We start from the raw sequence: 16393 nt of genomic DNA on the forward strand, positions 1-16393 counted from the left end.
TGGTGCAGCAGGGCCAGGCGCCAGCTGCAGCAGTGCCACCTCCTCCATGTGCTGCATGCTCATGTGTGGGATGTGCATGGATTTCTTCTTCCCTGGGCACTTCTATCAGGTTCTGAGGGAATTCTTTCAGTGATATCTTCTGTGTTTTTTTCTTGGCTTTTCTTTTTTTCACTTTCACAGGTATCTAGAGAAAATCCTGTGTTTCCAGATAAGGATGTGCTGGATTTACAGTTGCCTACCATTGTTAATGCATCCTTGTCTGTGTGGTCATGTGAAGGTAAGATCTGCAGTAACCACATCACCTGCTGTTCTTCTTTTCCACGCTGCTCCAGGATGTTCTCCCTGCACTATATTTTTGCAGTCATTTTACTAAGCCTTTTTCATACAGAGGAGGAAAATGGAGACAGCTCTGCAATTTACCAAGCAACCCGCTGGGGAGCAGAGCCTTGTGGCAGCAGTGTGGCAGTGGCTTTGGATGGCAGCGGGTTTGGGGTTGGGATTGGAGGAGGAGAGCATCTGCTGGCCACCCCTGCTGCAAAGGGGGTGCAGAGCTGCTCGTGTCCAGCAGGACACAAGAAAAGGACAAGCTGTGCATAACGCTGTACTGCACGTGGTGGAGATCAGTGGGTGGTTTTACCCAAAGAGGGCAGTGCCGTGCCACGTTCCTCCCCAGTTTGTAAGGCGAGAACAGTGAGCATCAAGGATTTCTTGAGAGGAAAATCACCGTGGCTCATGATGAGGCAGTTGTTTTCCAGAGGTGTAGCAATTACTTCAAAACAAAACAAAACCAAAGCAGAAACAACAACAGCAGAAAACCTTGCAAGTAACTGTCACACAAATGCCTGTTCTGTCTTCTGACAAGCCGCTTTTCTCACCAGCTTAGGCAAAAGTACACAGCCATCGTGCTGCCCAGCTTTAAAGCACTTCTCCTATCTGTATTCCTGCCCTGACTCACTGCAAGGACAGCTGTGAGCTCTCCTCTCTGCTGGAGGACATACCCCCCCTTAGCTCCCCTGGAGCTGTTGGTCCCCATTTCTAGCAGCTTTCTCATCACCCCAACCCAGGACTGTTTCTGCAGGGAAACGCTGCAGAATGTTGGAAATTTGGCTTACCTGAGGGGACAAAGTTAGAGCTGAGCAGCTATTTACCAGTTGGCATGCTGCTGTCAGAAGTGGGAACTGAGCCCCTTTCTCTATAGGGAGGAGGAGGGGTCCCACAGGCACTGCTGGGTGCTGTGAGTTGCACTCATACTGTATGCTTGCTCTTTGGGGATATATGGGAACAGAGAGGCTTTGCTGTCTGTGAAAGGAAAGACTTCAAACAGCAACGAGTCAACGTTGCCATTTCGAGAGGAACAGCTCTTGCCATGCTGGGCAATTGCCTGAAAGAGGTGAATAGGGCTTTCCTTAGGGGTTAAAAGCTCTAGCTCTGGTTAGGTGTATTCATGTAGGCTTTTTCCCTTTCGAAGAAGGCAGATGAAAAGGGCTCTGACTCCTTTAAATAGATCTGCACTTCCTCCACCAGCCAGGAGCTCTATTAGGATTGCTTGCTGCTCCTTTCCGCCCAGCAAGGACAGCTGCCAGCTTAACTCTTAGCCCTCACATTAGGAGCAGAGGGGCTGAAATGAAGAGCTTTTTCCCTCGGCAGCTATCGAGAGGAAGAAGTTCGCTGCTGCTTGCTGGTTTGTATTTGTTCTGTTAGCCAAAGCACAGAAGCACACGTGGGTGTGAAGTACAGCTGGTGCTTGGAAGGCCCTGGGTTGCTGGAGGGGCACAGAGGGTCCTGGGAGCATCGCCTCTGAGCAGGCTCCAGCTGGCTCTGAGCACGGTGCCTGGATGTCGGTGCTTATCCCACAACTCCTGCTGCCTTCCGTGGCTTTCGGGCATCGATGTGAGCAAGTGCTGCTGCCAGCTCGGAGCTGCTGCCCTGGCTTAACGTGGGAAGGCAGGAGCATCTGTCCCCCACTGCTTTCCTATTAGCGGGCTGCTATAAGGCAAAAAGCCATCTGCCTGCAGAGGTTGGGGTCTGTGATATTTGCTAACCCAGGAAAACGCTGCTACAGGAAGGCGGTCAGGCATGAAGGATGAGAGATTCTCTTTTCTCAGAGTTCACTGAAATGGGAATTTCCTGCAGGTTGCTTTCCCATTGACCAGAGAGAGATCAGACCCATGGTTCATCTGTACACCCTTCTTAGAGCTGCTGAAGAAACTCAAAATGGGGTGATGGCCCCATGTTCCTTCCTGGACCGTGCTCTCTCTCAAGGTTAGTGCTACTAGCTAGGGCCTTGTTTTCACAGGCAGCCTCTAGTGCCAGGTTCTTGCTGATCTTGCTAAGCACTTTTGCTCCTGAGGACATTCTGCAGCTGGTTCAGAAAGGTTTCCACAAAGCACAGTCATTTATTGTGAGCCAGCATTTGCAGAGTAATCCCATACAAGTCATTAGCTGGGTTGCTGGAGCTTGTCCTGGGATCTGCCCAGGGAATCCCAGAGCTGCCTGGGGCTGAGTTGTACCTCAGCTCTGTGCTGAGAGCGTGACCTGGGCCATGGTAGGGTAGCCCTGGCAACGTTGGTGTGCTTCCTCCCATGATTCTATTTAAATTCTGCTGTCTCTCCTTTATCAAAATGGTGTAGCCAGCTAATATCCTGATACAAAGGGTGCACCCCCCTTTGCCATGCCATCTATCTGGTGATAGCAAGGGCAAGAGCATCACATTCTGGATGTTCATAAATTATAAGGGAAACAGCTTTCTTCCTTCACCCTTTGAACTTTTTTTCATTCCTTCATTGTGTTAATTAATACGTTGTTTAAGCTGTATGTCAGTCCCTGTCCTTGCTTGCTTTAGATGAGGCTGGCTTGTCAGTGCTTGGCCTCCTTTTCCCATCAGCTCGAGTGGAGCTGTTACATGTTAGTTCTCCAACAGCACTTTGATTACCTCTCATAACACAGCACTGTCAATGCAGACTGACCAATACAGCAGTTCAATGAGTGTGTTGCTCTTGACAAGCCTTATTTGCCCTGGATAAGTCAGGTAGAATATCTTCAGCTGCAGGTAATAGGCAGCAACATCCTCTCTGTGTGTTATCTGAAGGTTTCCCGATCTCTCTTTCACCCGAAGGGGCTTCCTTGTCTCCACTGCAGCAAGATGCAGAGCCTGAACTAACTCTGAGCAAGGAACTGTGGAGTACAGGAACAGGAGATCTGCTTTAAGTGAGGCTCTTGCCCTGGGTAATCATCCCATCTTGAGAAGCACAACATACTATCTTAGACTTCTCCCCAAGGAGTGTTGACCAACGTGCATTTGATGTCTAGGAGCTGCCCTGGCAGTGTGTGGGCCATCATCCTCAGCAGGGAACCAGAGACAGCAATCACTGCTAAGTGTTAGATGATAGCATGTTTTGCTGGCTGCTTTGATGCATTATGTTTTCCACCATCTGTATTTGCACTGTGTTGGAGGCTTGCTTGCCCTGCTAGGGCTGGGCTGCGATCCCTCCAGCACTGTGAGCAGCCAAGTGTGGTGTTTAGAGGGTGGAGAGGAGATGGCAAGCTTTCTTTCAGCCGTTACTTTGCTATGCTGATGCCTTGTCTCCCCACACTTGCTCATTTCTTCAAATATTGCTGCTCTCAATGAACTCTTAGCAGCTGTCAGTCCCCGTTCCTGAAGTGATGTGCAATTCTGAGCTCCCTGCTGTGGTTGGGATGGTCCTTGTGCTGACACTGCTGGTGCTCCCTGCTCCAGTAATTGGCCTGTTGTGCTTTTTTAGCCTGCAAAGCCTCCTTCCCAAATGCTCCTGAAGAGCTTCCTTTTGGAGCAGAGCTGCAGGAGACAAAACAATCTCTGCTCTTGCAGAAAGAAACTTGTGTACCTGGATCTCTCCCCTCAGCCACTGCTGCCCTGGATGGTGTTTGTTGGCAGGCTTTGCTCCCAGTGCTCCTGCTTACCTCGTGCTCTCCCAAGAGGAACAAGTTTCACATGATGGCTTTGGAAATAAGTCAGGGCATGTGCCTTGGGCAGCACAAAAGGAACTGGAAACCTGAGCTTTGTTTGCATGCACGTTGTTCCTGGTGTTGGCAGGGATGAGCCCTGGCTCCATGCAGCTGCTGTGACTGGTTTACTGGGCATGGCATGCGATCCCTCCTCCTTGAAGGACATTCACTGTTTTTTGAAGCCATGACTGCCAGCAGAGGTAAGATTCACGCTTCCTGAGAGCAGCAAGCTTTTTGTGTTTGCCTCCCAGCTCGGGTGAGCAGTTCTGCGGGAGGGCAAGGAGGGGAGCTGCACGCAATTACCTGCAAACACTGGAGAGCGGTCAGAGGTCCCACTATCAGCCATGGCCCAGATGTACTGAGTGAGCCTGCTCCCAGCATCCTTGGCTCCTGCAGATGCACGTGAGCCAGGCTGACTGTGTGCTGCAGGTGGAGGAGAAAAGAAGCCTTTCATCTGCTCGCACAGAGCAGGCTGTCAGCCAGCTCATGCCTGCTGTTTGGTTCCCTCTGCCACAGCCGGAGCAGGGAGGTGGGAGCTGAGCAGCTGTGCCCCTCCTCAGGGATCAGCCCAGGGTGAGAAATGTTAGGGGGATGGACTCTGCTCCCTGTGTTAGCAATCAGATTGCTGCTGCAGGGTTATCTGTCAGCACTGCCTTGGGGTCACAGTGTCACACAAGAGTCCCTCCTGGAGGCACTCCCATGAGCCAGGTGAAAGCTAGCTGATTTATCAGGTGCTCTCTGTGCTATGCACCCTTCCCAGTGTCCTTGGGATATGTGAGCCTGGATTCAGGCCCTTCTCCTGCCCTTCACAAGGTGTCTCTCCTTCCTACATTGACACCCTCACTCCCTGCTGCTGCGGCAGCATCCTCCCATGTTGCTGTCTCAGCTGTACTGGCTCTGCCAGAGCCGTGCCTCTCCTCCTCCCTGCCCACCATGCCGTGCCAGCGAGCCCAAACCCACTGTGCTGGTCGCCTGATTTGTTTTGGTTCATGTTCCAGCTGAGGATAAAGTTGCAGATATTTCTGTGCAGCGATAGGATCTCAACAGCCAGCCTTGCTTTAATGTGATCCCAGGCATTCGAGGTGCCCCATTACCTTATCTCCCCTCTGCAGATATCTGTTACTCACCACTCTCACCCTAAAAGCAAGCCAGCCTGGGAGGGAACTGCAGAAGCTCAGCCTCTGCAACCCTGCTGTTGGGCAGAAAGCAGTAAGTGAGGCTCCCATCCTGCTTTTTCTGCACAAGATTCCCTTCTTTCTGCTTGCAGTGCTGTGTGGTGCAGTGGGGTGGCTGGGAAGGCTGCGTCACAGCTGACTCACACTGCTGGTAGGGTGGGAACCCCACGCATTGGTTCCCACCCAGCTTCCCAGGGGCACCTGTTTGCTCTCTGGCTTTGCAGTTCAGCAGTCCATGAGATGAACCTGATATTGCTGCATGCAGGGCCAGTGAGGCTGTCCCTCGTCCCAGCCTTACCAGCTGCATCTTGCTGCTCTCCCACTGTCACATGAGCATTACACCATCTCTCCCGTGGAGAATGAGTGTGGAAAGTGCCTGGTTGCCAGAGCAAAGTGAAATCTGCTCCAGCTTCAAATGCACGCAACCCCAATCTGTGCACTTTGGGTAAATGCTAAATTCTATCTCTAGTTCATGAAGAGGAGAGGCTGATGCTTAAGTGAGGCATGGGCACCAAACACCCAAGCTTCTGCAGCTCTCAGGTCTCCTGAAAGTTCCTTGATGCAAAGAGAAACGTTCCCAGCCTGGGTGAGTCATAGGGCATTAGGTGGGCTGGGTCAGCTCTGAGCAACACTCAGATATAAAGGTGAGAATTGTTCTATTGAATGGCCAAAAAGCTGTTGGTGGCAGAACGGCCTCTGTGAGCAGGCAGTGCAGAAAAATAAGAGGAAAATGGAAGGGGGTGTGGGGAGCTGGAAATCAACAGCAGTTCGTCCAATACAGATCCTTGAAAATACAGGAATTTTGAAGGGAGGTAAAAAGATGTGATGAGAAACTACATGGGAATTTCTAGCAGTGAGGAGGAGGAACTGAATTCTAGCATATTGAGAGGGGTGAAAAAAAAGAGTCAAAAAGCTCTTAGCTACAGGAATTGGGAGAGCAGAGTGCATGTTTTTGTAGTCTGGATGGGGCTGATGCCATTCCCATGTGATGTGCACGGATCTGTTTCTATTCCTGCAGTGCTGGGCGGCTCAGGGTGAGCAGTGCAGGAGCTCTGGGTCACCCCATTGCCTGCGCTCAGGTCCTGAGCTGCGGGCAGCTGCCCACCAGCTCCGTGCTCCTGGAAGATGGTCGATGGAGGTTCGTTGTGGGGTTATGTAATGATTGACCTCGTGGAAACGGGTCTTAGGAAAGCATGGAATCAGCTTAGCTTGCGGACGGCTCAAGCTGCGATGCAGGAGATGTTATCATTGCTGTTAGGAATTTATGCTTTTGTACGGTTGGGAAGCATTTGACTCCACCTCATTGTGTCCTGGCTAGAGAAACAGGCCTGGATCACAGCTTTCCTTGGACCATGCTGAGCTGTGTGCCAGCAACTGGCTGACTCGCAGAGCTGCTCCAGGTCTGCCCACGGCCGTGCAGCTGGAGCCATCATGCCTGTCTCTGCTATAGGAGCCCCCTGTGCAGGAGCTGAGGGAGGAGAGGCAGCGCTCTGCGATCCTTCTGAGCAGCACAGATGAACCCACACCTAATTGCTTTTAAAAACCCCCTGTTGCTATGGTGACTCAACAAGCGTGATGCTCACAAGTTCTTCTCTCCACTCCCAGGTCTTGCGTTGGCACTGGGAAGCCTTGTGTGTACCTATGTACGTACATCTGCTTTCTTCCAGCTTTCAAAGGTGGCGTGCAGTCCCCTTGGAGCGTGAGCAGAATCCCTTCTGAGCTGGGAAAAGATTTGCTTGAAAGGTCTTGTAATAAGGTTAAGGAGAGGCCAACAGCCGCTCGCCCTGCTGCTGAGCACTTCAGTAGCTAAATTTAGTCCCTTGAGTCATTACTGAGTCAGCAAATTGGGGGCAGGAAATCTTGATTTCTCTTTTCTTCCTTTTTCATCAGTGATGTACCCAAGACGGGCTCCAGACTGGTTTCCCTCTCAATCCAGCACACTGCCTGCCTGCAGTGCTTTCCCCTGGAGCATCCTTGAGCCTGTCCAGAAAAAGTAAGAGCTCAGTTCCTCTCTGCTGCAGCCACCTGCCGTGACAAGTGGCCTGTCCTCGGGGAAGCAGCATCGTTTCCTATCATTAGTGATGCGGGGCATGGGAAGCTGTGTCCAGTCAGCTTTGTCTCTTGCTGGGTGCATGCTGGCCTGTGGCAGCTCATGCATCCCCTGGAGCTGCCTTGAAACCCACTGATGGGTAAAGAAACCCCATCCAGCTGCTCTTCTGTGTGCCTGGGAGTGCCTCAGCATGGTGAATAGCCACAAAAGAGCTCAGAAGACACAAGAGATCCAGACGTGCTACACTGACAGACCTGTGCAGCAGCCCTGCTGAGTTCAGACTGGTCTATCCCTCGCTGCCCTGCTGGCCAAGGGGCACCCAGCAGGGATATGGCCTGGCAGATAGATGCCTGCAGGTAGCTGGCTCCTTCCATACATGCTTCAGGGTTGCCAGGAGACTGTGAGACCCTGGGCCGGAGCAGATCAGCAGGTTGTCCAGGCAGCTCAGTATTGCCCCTGGAAAGCAAGTTCTGGCAGCAGAGCCCCTGTTGCTAGCTGATGGTATCAGTTTGTATTAGATCCCACTGAGTGTATTTTACATAATTTGTTTCCCAGAATGAAGTGTTTTTACAAACGCAGCACTTAAGCACCTTTTAAAAAGGAATGAAAAATCACCTTCCTCCCTGGAGCTAGGAAAAAAGCTTAAAAGGAATCAGGAAAGTGCTCTCCCTACAGCACTCACTGGGCTGGGAAGGCCAGAAAACCTGGGGTTGGACTGGAAAAAATCTGAGGGCTCAAAGAGAAGAGCCTGTGCTGAGAACACTGCTGCTGCCTTCACTGCTGTTTCTGGTCAGGACACTCAAAAGCAGGAATTGCTTCGGGTCCCTCTGCAGGAGAAGGGAGCACCACCAGGCTCCGGGTTGCTGAAGGGATGCTCACAGGCCACACTGCTGCTCAGCACCTGGAGATAAATCAGTGCCTGCTGGACGATGAAGGGCAAAGCGGTGCTCCTTGCCCTGCTGTGGCTGCTGAGGATGGATGCTGTGCAGCTGGCTGTGCACTGCGGCCCGGGCTGGGGGCTGCCGCTCTCATTTCTTTTTTCACAGCAAGCGAAGGATGAAAAATCAGAGTAATGGCCAAGGAGACCACATCCACTTGGCTTCTCTTGCCCGTGGTGTGAGTGATTTATCTAGCTAAGGCATTGCAGTGGAGTGAGACCAGGAGCAGGGGGACGGCGCTGCAGCGGCAGCATGAAGGTGTGCTACCCCCCTCTGTGCTGCCTTTGATTTGCTTCCAGGAGGGAACTCTGCTCCCCATTCCAAGCAGGCCCGGTGCTGGCTGGCAGAGCAGCGGGAGCCCTGCTGTAACTAATGAGATGTTTGCTTCTCGCTGCCTGACGCTGCGGTGGGTTCTCGGTGTGCCTGAGCCCTGTGCTGATAAACCAAGCCTCCCGGAGATGGAGCGGCTTCCCTCAGCTACAGGCCTGCTGTGTTCGCTCTTATCTAATAGGATCTTTCCTCTGAGCTCTGCTTAAGCCTCCTGTGTAGCATACCAAACCACTGAGGTTTGATCGTACAGAGAAGCGGTGCAGAGTGAGAGCAGACCTGAGTGTCAGCTGCCCTCCTTTGGGTCACTGTTGAAGAGGACACATGCTCATGGGGGGTCTGCGGGTTCCCTGTGGCTCTGGAAGGTTCGGAGAAGGGAGCTTTTCCCCCAGCCAAACATTTATCCCCTCCTTGCTGCCATTGCTGATTAGAGAATGGGTGTCTGTCTGTCTCTCCCCTGTTATTTATTATGCTGTAAAAGCCAAGGTAACCCATATCAGTAAACGCTGTGGAGGGTTTCACACGTGTCAGCTGTGCGTACTTTATGGAGCAGACACTCTTTCAAGACAACGGGCTCCGTGTGGGGAGGCTGCTGTGATTAATGCTGCAGCGTTCACCTGGCTGCTTCCTCCCTGCTGCCACACTGAGCTGATGTCCCAGGGTGTCCCGAAAATGTGCATGAAGCAGCGTGGGACAGAGGGGAGGGAAAGGCTCTGTGCCTCCCGTTGGCAGGAAGATGAGCAAAGCACACAAGGAGAAGTTTCTTCTCCAAAAAAGCAGCGATGCAGTGGCACAGCTGCCCAGGGAGTGCTGGGTTCACTGTCCCTGCAGGAGCTCCAGAGCCGTAGGGATTTGGCACTGAGGGATATGGGCATGGTGGGGTGGGCTGGGGGTGCTGGAAATTTGTTTTGGAGACATTCAGACCCTTTCCTGTAGGCACCTGCCTGTTGCAAGAGACGTCCTCCATCTGCGTGAGTTACTCTGGGCAGATCCAGCTCTCCTGCAGGATGCTCTCAGTAGTTGCTCTTGGCTGGTTCTGAGGATTCCTTTCTCCCAACACTTGTAGGTGATTGCTTCCTCCTTCTCCTCCGCCTTCCTTTTGTCTCTCTGCAGCACGACAGGTCTGGGAAGGGCCATCTGCCGCTGTGATTAATGGCCCTTTTCTGGCAAAACAACAGAGACAAATGTCCTTCTGAGCATGGCAGAAAGAAGCGCAGAAACAAGCTGGCTAATTTTCAGCCGTTATTTTGGAACCCAAACTCCTTCCCGGTATCAATTTAGCTATTATTTCAAAAACTAATTAATCCTCACTCATGCAGCTCGGAGGGACCAGTGTTTAGATAATTAACAGCCCGTGGATTATGACAGGCCTTGCTCTCGGATCCTGTTACAGCGCTTGCCTTCAAGTACACTCGCGCTGTTGTTCTGCTTACCAAGTCCTTTCATCAATCCATCTTTTTTTTTTTTTTTTTAACAATTAATAACAAATAATTAGCCAGGATGGATTCTATTTGCTTTCTTGCAGCTCAGCTTCGTTTTGGAGGACTGAACTGTTCTTCAGCTGCGCGGGTTTGTAGTGATTTTGGAGCTAATTACAACCAATCAGGATAGGTCACTGCCATTACCAGCATCTGGAAAAGGGAGTTATTATTGCTCAGCTCCTCAGTAAGTGACATGAGGTGTGAGAAAGGAGATGCTTCTGTGAGGTTGTTGATACTTCTCCATCCTGAGCTTCCACCCCAGGAGAATGTCTCTTTGAACTGCCCGAAGCTTCTGTTCTGCTGCTGCTCTGAACTCATCTGAGGAGATTTCTGCCTGTGAATAGATTTGTCTTTTCTAACTTTGCTCAGGAAAGCTTTAGTTATACAAGGAGTTTTCATCTTTCATAGAAGTGAAGCTCGGTCTCAGCCTTTTTCCCTATGAGATGCAGGTCTCTGGCTGGCATCCCCTCTCTTCTGGTTCTCCATGCTGATGGGATCTGAAGGCTCCTGTAAGGCTGGGAGAACACCTGTGGTCCCTGCATCTTCTGCCCTCTGAGCAAAAGCAGAGCAAGGGGCCCAAGCCACCCCGGTTCCTGAGCTGTCTCTGCTTGGGGCAGCAGAAGGGCATCCATCAGGTTGTGCTGGTTTTAAACAGCTGAGCACGGATGCAGACTCACTCCTGGTTTCAGGCAGAAGGAAATCCTTTCTGATAAGCTGCTGCTGTTTCAAACAGACGATAAATCTCTGCAGGTAGAACTCCCTGTGCTAGCAGTTTGACCCCTAATGAAGTATTTACCAGGTTGGCAACTCACTCTGCCTCGGGAAATACTGTCCTTTCACCTGTGTGCAGCTCTCACTTTTCTTTTGCAAAACCCATGGCTTAAGGAGAGCATCAAAGCAGCCAGCAGTCCACTCCTCACCTTCCCAGTCTCTCTCCATTCTCTTTGCAGATGCAGTTTGCCAGAGACCCTGTGGCTCTGCACCTTGGAGGGCAAAGAGCTTGCAGGAGAGCTGCACATCTTTGTGTTTGGGATGCTGTGTCCTCTTAGCAGCAATCAGAGAGCAGCAACCCGGGACCAGGGGAGTGGTGAGCCTGGTGGAAATGCCACTCATATACTGGCTGTGAGCAATGGAAATGGAGCAAGGGGCTGCTGCTGACCCTGGTGTGTGCACCCTGAGGTGGTGGAGGCATCTTCAGAATTGAGCGTTTTGGGAAGGTTGCACTCTTTTGTCCGTGTTTTAATGATTTGTTTCAGTAGGGCCAGGCATCTTCCTCTGCCATGCTGCCATGACCTTTGTGGTGAGATTGTGAGTGGAGAAATGTGCTGAACCACCCCGTTGCCATGGAAACCGAGGCTGGGAGGGGACCAGCCTGCTCCTGCTAATTGCTGTGGATCTGTGACCCCATCCCTCCTGCCTCCTGTAAGTCTGTCCGAATGCACAGCACTGGCCCCATCCTGCATCATCCTGCCCCTTGACTCCCAGCCCCAATGCTGTGAGCAGGATCTAGAGTTTCCTTTTCTCCCTTTTGTGTTATCACAACCTGCATGAGATAAGTTAACACCCATGGCTTGAGCATCCCTGCAGCCCATCACCCCGTGTATGCACATCTGCCTGCATGCTCACTGCAGGAGCACAGTGGCAGTGCAGTGGTGCACCCTCCCTGCATCCCAGGCTGCCCTGGCTTAATCTTGTCCAATTAAATAACTGCAGATAGTGGGCTTAATAAGGCCCTGCTTTGAAAAATTACTGACTATTTCTTTTCCAACATGCAGTGAATTAGGAGTCAGCCTGCAAAGCAGTGGTGAGCAGGAAAAGGACTGCTGCTAATTACTGTCCCTCATGTCCCCTCTGCTGTCACCACTGCTGTCGGGCCCCCCGTTGCTCCCTGCACCTGATTGCATTTTGCTGCTGGTTGTGGCCAATTTGCAGCTCTCAGCTGCTGCTGCTTCTCCCTTCCCCCCACAGCCCCTGCTCCTCTTCGAGTTTATTAATGAAAACCTTATCTGTTGGAGCAGATAATGCCAGAAATAATTAGTGCACACAGAGGGCTGGCAGGCTGCTCTCTGCTCCCACCACCCACACCCTCTCCTCTCCCTGTTTACATTTTCCTGTGCTGCTTGGGGCTGCTTTTTGGGCCTCCTTGCTCTGTACAGATTTATTTGCTTCTCTCTCCAAGTTTTCTTTGCTCAAGACAGACCTGAGACACAGATGCATCCTAAAGAGCTTGGCCTTAAGCACCTGGGCTGCAGGTGCCCTGACCTTATTGCTGCTTGAAATGGGGAGCTGCCCCCCAAAGCCCAAGAGCAGGGATTGCATTTGCTCCTGGCATGCTCTGGTCAGGTCATGGCCTTGCTCCTGCTGTGCCAGCGCCGTCCTCACTTTGCTCGTGCTCCCTTTCATTACAGTTAGCATCATTGTCTCTTGGCTTAAATCTTTCAGCCTGATAAAAGATGACAGCACTGCTCGAGTGCCTGGGATGGCATAAATAATTCCAGTGCTGAGAGAGATTTATGGCTATATAAATGTCAGGAGCGAGCCCGGTTTGTATTAATGGCCTTATTAGTTACGTTGCTGTAAAATACAGATCCTCCAATTGTTAAGCGGCCAAGCTTTTGGTCCACAGCATTAATCCAATAAATTTGGGCTTCTCAATACAAATCTTAGTCCCTGAACCGCACTGAAAAATTCTTCATGATATGTCAGAGAGCTTTAAATGGCTTTGACTGAGACAGAGGTGGGAATAACAGAGCTGGTGGGAGTGCAGGTGTAAGGCGGTGCAGCAGCCCATCCCCACCCAAGGGCATGGGAAGTGTGGAGGTCCCTTGGCCGTGGGGATTGGTTGTTTTGTCGCCAGCTTGGAAGTCACAGCCCAACCCAAAAACTCTCATGGCCCCAAGGTGGCTGTCTGTCCTTCCCACCCTGCTGCCATCCCTCCCTGTTCCCTGGTACATCTCATATGAGGGCGTTTTGCAACTCTGCAAACTTTCCACCAGCGACCTGCCAAGTGCACGGGGAGGGAGAGGGGAAAGCACCACGATAATTGAAAATAAATGGTGCATTATATGATATGAATGTTCTGGTGCAGCCAGCTTGCTGTCGCTGATTATTTATTTGTTACTTGCAAACACTTTGAGGTGTCTAGGGGGAGGGGTTTTGGAGATAAAGTGGTGATGCCTTCATGCAGAGGGAGCTGCGGGCCATGGGGAGCTCTGTGTGACCTGCAGCAATGGCAGGGGGACAGCCACAGCCATTGGAGCAGAGATGTCATTGCCACGAGGAGAGTCCAGAGTGTGAACCCAATGTCTTGGGGCATGTTGGAGGTCTTCTAGGCCCTGTGTGCACCTGTGAGAGGCAGGGGTCTGCAGGAATGGGGCAAACGTGAGCAGGGAGCCTCTGGAGTTCTGCTCAGCCTGAGGTTGGGTTGCTTGCTGTGTCTCTCTGGTGGGAATTTACTCCTGTTTGGTAGGGCAGGAGGCTGCCTAGGAGGGGTTGGATTTAACCTGGAACATGGACCCTTTTGCTGTGTTGGCTCCTCGGCCATGTCATGCTTCTTATGCCTTGACAAGACTTATCCTGGATTATTTTTCAGCTGCTATTTAATCTTGAGAGGGTTGCAAAAGCTTTGAACCACTACTTGAAGACTGAGTGAGTGATTTCTGGCCTTGTCAGACAATGGGGGGGATGTGGAGGTGGGATCCCAGTTGTGCACTGAGTTGCCCTCCCTGGGCAGCTGAGACCTCCGCTCTGTAGAGAGCTGGGATCTCTGCATTGCTGGCTGGGGGAAAGGCTGAGGATGAATATGAACCCCCCGTAGCCTTCAGATGAAGTTGTAGAGATTTTGGCTTGAGATTCTCCAAGTTCTGCTCATCTTGAATCAAACACCATGGACCAGGAGCAGCCTGAGGGCTGAACATTCATTGGGGGATGTTCATGGGACAGCAAGGGGCAAACCCATCCCTCCCAGCTCACTGAGGCAGGGCTGGCAGAACCCAGACTCTCTCTGGCCTCTGCCATGGTGCCATCAGATTTCTACATGCAGTGTTTTGGGCAGGCAGCACGCTGGCCCTCGGCACACTTTGGTTTTAAGCCACCCTGGTTCAGTCTGCTCTGGAAGTGGACTCATCCATCACTGCCAGCACTGCAGGACCATGGAGCACATCTCGCTCGCCTGCACTGCCACAGCCCCTGAGCTCCAGGCATTGCCTTCCTCACTCCAGTAGCTGCCTTCAAGTACAATTCACTTTGTTATTAATTTCTTTTATGCTGAGGCTCTTAAAGCCCATGGGAATGGGGACTTGGGTCACAGAGGCAATCTGCAGCTGAGTGCCTCTAAAAGCCATGGGCAGAGAGATGGAAACTTGCAACAGGCGCGTGCCAACCTCATGGTTCTGGGGGCAGTGGCACTGGGTGAGCTGGGCTCAGTTCAGTCCCTTGGGGCTGGAACCCTGTCACCATCCCAGCCCTGTGCCCCCTAGGGGCTCTGAACCCCTTGGAGTTGGAAGAGGAGCTGTCCCCCAGCATCCCCCAGCCATTAACAGCCTATACCAGTTTGTAAATTATGTTATGGTATGTTATTTACAGGCCATATCCCAGCCCCATATTAAAGACACAATTCTTATGGGCAGACAGCAGGATGCAGTTCTCTCTGGGATTCGATTGCTGCAGACTGCCAAAATCCTTGAGAAATGTTATTTTGGAGTCTGCTCCTCCATGCAGGGGCTGTGTGCCCCTCTCATTATCAATATCAGCACACTGGACCCCCCCCCCCCCGGGTTCCTCCTCCCCAGCCCTGATGTCCGTATTTACAGCTGGAGCATGCCAGGCTAATTGCTAATCAGTTGCATGCAATCAGCTCATCTCCCACCATCTCGGGAAGGGCCGAGTGCTGAAGGTGACTCCTGCAGGAGTTCATTTCTTCAAAATAAAGGTGACAGTCAGCACAGGTTCCTTATCTGAGCAGCAGATACTAAGCTGTGGGGCCAGCAGATGCCCTGGCTTGTGCTGGGCTCTGTGGGCTTTGGGCATGCACTTCTCTCTTGCATGGAAGAACCCAGTGGGTAGAACATCCCTGGTGGTGGAGGGACGTGCCTGGATCTCCTGCTCTGCTCGCAGGGAATGGCTGTGGTGTCTCAGCAGTGTGGTGGCTGTGGACTCGGTTTTGGGGACCTCGGCTCTGCCATTGGTGGAACTGCTGGGGCCAGACTGGAGGCAGCCCCGTTTGTGGGGTAATTAATTCTCTTTTGATCATCTGCCATGTAAATCATCAGCGGCTAGGAGTTAATCATGTGTACGAGATGAATCTTGCTCTTGCCTTAATGAGCGCCGAATCGTGACCGGCATCTGCTTACTCCCCACACTTTCATCTCCTGTACAGTGTGAACAATTAATTCTATCTAATAATCTCCTCTTTATTCTATTAAAAATAATAATAATAATAATCTGAGGGCAAACAGCCTCTGCTCCCCTGACCTTTGTTGCTTTGGTCTCAGGCAACCACTTGCTCTTCTGGAGCAAAGAAAGGGGCTGTGGGTTCCACAGCTGGGGTGGCACATCCCTTCCCTTGGAGCTTGCTTGTCCCCTGTCCCCAGGACTAATCCTGCTGGTCCTGGCACAACGGGGTCCTGCCCTGCTCAGCTGGGAACCAGAGGGCACCGAGGGTTGCTTGCAGTCCCTTGGTGACATGCAGTGATGTTTTGCCAGAGGCTCTAAGTCCAGTCCAGTTGGAAGGAGAAGCAAGGTCAGCAGGATTTGGGGCTCCTGGATGCGTTCCCTGTCACATCGGTTCCCGGGCTGTAATTTAGTCTGGTTTAACTGGAGCTTAAATTAGCCCGGAATGGAACGGAGCTGCAGCTGCATTCAAAAACATCTGAAATCACAGCGCAGTAAAACATTTCCGCGTTCCATTAAAGCCTCTCAGCAGGAAGCGTCTGCTCCCCAAATCCTCTGCTTCTTCTCCGCAGCTCTGAAAGCCTGCACAGCAGTGGCTGTCCCTCAGCCACCCGTCCCCAGCCTCCTTTCTCCCCATGTCGTTGGCATTCAGTTCTCCTGTTTATTCAATTAGTGCCTTTCTGCTTAATTATCTGGTTAATGTGAACATGCCTAATTGCTGCATTGGTGAGAGGGGTGCCTGTGCCCCTGCACGGCGCACAAGGCCATGAAACTGTACGGAATGGACGCTTGGAAAAAGCCTGCTCCAGCTGATGGAGGGAGGGATGGGTTGAGTTGGGATGGGGCAGCCCCATGGAAGGGATGGTCAGGGTGGCATAGGATGGGTTGGGATGGGATGGGAAAATCACCATGCAGGTGGTGCCAACTTGGTGGCAGTGGCGATGCCACCAGCTTCCAAAATGTCCACCTTCCCACATCTGTAGGGCAGTGCGTCTCCCTATTTCTATTTCAAGGGAAAAAAAGGGCTTTTTCTCCTTACCCTTTTCT

General features: G+C 51.8%; 1 protein-coding gene across 3 annotated transcripts in view; it reads left to right on the plus strand.

Annotated features, from left to right (window-relative positions):
* The window catches only part of SRRM4 (serine/arginine repetitive matrix 4), a 62382-nt gene that overhangs the window by 14733 nt on the left and 31256 nt on the right, over positions 1-16393 (plus strand). Inside the window, exons 4-8 of one of the 3 annotated variants that reach the window (XM_052689394.1) lie at positions 181-277; positions 2134-2262; positions 3116-7152; positions 8256-11118; positions 11215-11377. The gene's annotated coding sequence lies outside the window, so the exon portion shown is untranslated. The remainder of the gene's footprint in view (positions 1-180; positions 278-2133; positions 2263-3115; positions 7153-8255; positions 11119-11214; positions 11378-16393) is intronic. The other 2 variants (XM_052689396.1, XM_052689395.1) reach the window with 2 other exon arrangements.

This window comes from Tympanuchus pallidicinctus, unplaced genomic scaffold, assembly GCF_026119805.1.
Source record: "Tympanuchus pallidicinctus isolate F22 unplaced genomic scaffold, pur_lepc_1.0 scaffold25, whole genome shotgun sequence".
Taxonomy (NCBI): Eukaryota; Metazoa; Chordata; class Aves; order Galliformes; family Phasianidae; genus Tympanuchus; species Tympanuchus pallidicinctus.